We start from the raw sequence: 3,820 nt of genomic DNA on the forward strand, positions 1-3,820 counted from the left end.
TCTACTGAGGAGAAGATGGGAGTAAGTTCATCAATAACTCTACAATCCTAGAGATGTTTTCAGTGTGATGTTCATCTCTTTCTCTCTGTTTCTGTAGATGATGGTGTTTTTAGCAGTTCTTCTCTCTGTTGTTCTGGTGAACGGATGCAGTCAGGATAAAGACATGCCAGTCGACTGTTTTAACCTTTATAAATCAGGACAAACAGTCAGTGGGATTTACTCCATCTATCCAGCAGGAGACATTCCTGTCTGGGTTTACTGTGAGATGATCTCAGTTGGGAAAGATGAAGACAAAGGAGCATGGACGGTACGAATGTGACTTTACATCATCATACACACATCAGCACATTCATGATGAATCATATATTCTATATAAACCCATCACAGGTGATTCAGAGGAGAATGGACGGCAGTGTGAATTTCTATCTGCCGTGGAATCAGTACAAGAGAGGATTTGGGAATGTGGAGGGAGAATACTGGCTGGGTAAGATCTCTCAGCGTGTGTGTGTTTGTGTGGATGTTCATGTCAAGTGTTTTGGTTGAACGTGTTCTTCATGTGTGTGTATGATCAGGGCTGGAGAACATGTACCAGCTGACACGTAACAACAAGTACATGCTGAGGAGTGGATCTGGAGGACTTCACCGGAAGGAAAGGTTTCGCTCTGTACTCGTCCTTCTCTGTGGATTGTGAAACTGATGGATATAAACTACAAGTTTCAGGGTTCAAGGATGGAGGAGCAGGTAGGACACTTTCATTCACATTAACAATCACACTCAGATGAGTTAATGTGCACCTGATGTAATTAGTGATGCTGTTCCTCTCTGCAGGCGACTCTATGATCCACCATAATGGACAGAAGTTCACCACCTTTGACAAGGACCAAGACGCCAATGAAAAAAACTGTGCTAAAGTGTATCTTGGGGCATTTTGGTACTATAACTGTCATCTTGCAAACCCCAATGGTGTGTATTTATGGGGAGACGATCCCACACTTTTCGCCGTTGGAAATGTTTGGTACACATGGAAGACCAATTTTTCTGTTGGTATGAAATTCATCAGTTTGTGGATTTGGAGTTTTTTTTAGGAACTTTTGAAGAAACATTACAGTGTTTCTCAGAAACAAAAAACAAAACAATCAAATTAAGGTTTAAGGGTTTCTTTTCCTCTGTAAACTGAGTAACTTAGTAAATCTGTTATGTTGGGTAATCTAATCAATTATTATTTTTTTTTTTTTTTTTTTGGGTCACTTATTTAAATATACAATGGAAACAAATCAACAAACATCAATAAACTTCAGTAATGAAAGGCTTTATGTGTTGATGTGAATTTTTTTTCTTCATTTTCACAATTGATACCAGAAACCGTAAATGAGGAATTCAGTTCAACTGTTCACAAACTGATAATCTTTCTCTATAAATACAACCCTATATATGTAAATGAGCAACATGTACTGTTCATAACACAGACATCCCCATTTATATGACAGCAAAATTACACATTTTACCTCATGGTCTGTATCTTTTGTTAATCTATAAACAAAAATTACCAAAAATAATCATATGCAACTTTATACACAAGTTCATTCAGTCCAATCTTTTTTCTGACCCCTCATTTCACACTTTTGTTAATAAAAACATATGCAGTTCGCCTGTTGTATTTCAGGTAGCAATATGAAGCCAGGCCACAGCAGTTGAACGTATCACATAGCTAATTTGTTAAGAATTCTTAACTCTCCCTGCATCTCAATGTTCATACTATCCATCCTAAATAGTATGTGAGATTAGAAGTGTGTCCCAAATCATAGTATGTTGAAAAGAGTATTCCAAAAGTCCCCTGATGATCTACTATTTCAGGTCGATTTTGGAAGTGTGGATCCATGCACACTCTAATGGCTAAAACTGCCCACAATCCATTGCGCTTTGGTGAATGATTTGGTCCAGAACTACAAACACGAATAAAACGTGTTAGAAAAATTACAAACAGGCGGATGCGCGATCAACGTTAGGTAGAGAGGTTTACAAAAAGGGGTTTGAGTTACTAATAATCAACATTTAACCTGGTAAAAAATATTTATTTATTGTTATCCATTGTTATCTATTATTATATTTAATCTGCAACAGCAATGTGAACTTTTATAAACATCCATTTGGTCGTTACCTTTTAAATGCATCATTTTGCAGAAGATATAAGCAGAGTTCTCCACGTGAAAGACCTGCGACTGGCAGATCAACAAGCTACTTCTTTTCTCTCCAGTAAAGTAGTAAGTTACATTAAATGAAATGTGGAGGATGTTAACTGTGACGATGATTGACAGGCCAGTTTACAGTGACAGGGTGTGTGTAACAGGTGTGACAGAGCGGTCCTTTAAAGATGCAGTTTTGTGACATGATAGGATGTCCCAAAGCTTGCCTACTCTTCTACTACACACTCAAAAGTTTGTAGTTTTTCTTCACGTATAAGTAGGCACACTGAGACGCGGGGACTCATACATCTGGTGCTCTGATATAGTTTGGAGCGAAATAATGAATCGGGGAACAACTTGTCTATGGGAACTTTACTGAACAAAGTTTTTGAGAAAACAAAGTGACGATAAAGTGATTAACAAAACATAGATTGCTCGCAGCAGGCCAACGATCCCAGCATACCTCTCTTCCTCATCTCTTGTGCTGCTGCTAATGGGAAATGTAGTTCGTTTGAATGGACCCCTTCAATGTTTGTAAACATTAGATTGCTAGGTTATGTGCGCGCGCAGCATGGGGTCAGAAAAATGGCTTGGCTAATAGACCGGCATATTGTGTCAAGTTATGCACAGTCTTTGCCACCACAGGAACGGGAACAGTAACATAACAAACTTGTTTTAGTTAATGGAAATTGTCTGCCTGATCCCGAGCTCATAACAAAATGGGTAGACAACGTCAGCAAGTGGCCAGATATTCACTGGCCCGCCATATACAGCTATACAGCCGAGTGTTTACACGCGAGAAAAACTAAGTGCCTACAAATCGCTAGACGCTTATAATTACGTAGTCTGTGGGCATGTCCAGATGGTTTTATATAGCGATATAGGCGATGACTTTTGTGTGTTAAAAGGAGGTTTTACCGAGCCAGCGCCAAGGGAAAAACACCTCTATGTACCAAGCCTGGATTGTGATCAACAAGCGGGAAGGCTACATCCATACTGCAAATTGCACCTGCATGGCAGGGTAACGTTAAGTATTTACCACTGGAGACCGATGCACTGTAGACTGATTTCATTGACGTGGTGGTTTTATTTCCCTAGAAAACTGTCACGACTACTAATCACTTATACCCTGCATCCGTCACCTTTCCTCTAGGGTAGCTACTGCTAAACTAAACGTGTCTGTCATTCCACCAGTTAGCTCGGAGATGCGTAGAAAGCGCGTCAGTGCGTGATGATGTCAAAAAAAAATAAAAAAAAATCATTAAACATTTAATTAAGACACAAAGCACACGGTTAGAACAGGCATACATAGTAGCCAACTTTATAAAAAAAATCATAGTAGACATGTTAGTAGTATTTATTATTTAGTTTGTAGCTATGTCTTACCTGCAGACCCATTTGCCGAGAGCAAGTGTTAATTTCAAGAACCACTCATGAAGGATAATAGTTTGACATGTAAATTATATGTGATTTAATTTAAGGCTTGGGTCATGCTGCAGTCATGCAGCTGCAATTTTATTCAAAATCGAAATCTGTGTTAGAATGGGATTGACAGAGAAACCAGCACTCACTTCTGGAGAGTGCAAGTGGAAAGCCTTACACAGGAAAGAAGTCGAACCAGCCCCATTAAAGAAAAT

General features: G+C 39.0%; 1 pseudogene; it reads left to right on the top strand.

The window, feature by feature from the left end:
• Nucleotides 1-1,085, top strand: LOC109053287 (annotated as a pseudogene).
• Nucleotides 1,086-3,820: the final 2,735 nt, after the last annotated feature.

Source organism: Cyprinus carpio, chromosome A1 (genome assembly GCF_018340385.1).
Source record: "Cyprinus carpio isolate SPL01 chromosome A1, ASM1834038v1, whole genome shotgun sequence".
In the NCBI taxonomy this organism is placed as follows: Eukaryota; Metazoa; Chordata; class Actinopteri; order Cypriniformes; family Cyprinidae; genus Cyprinus; species Cyprinus carpio.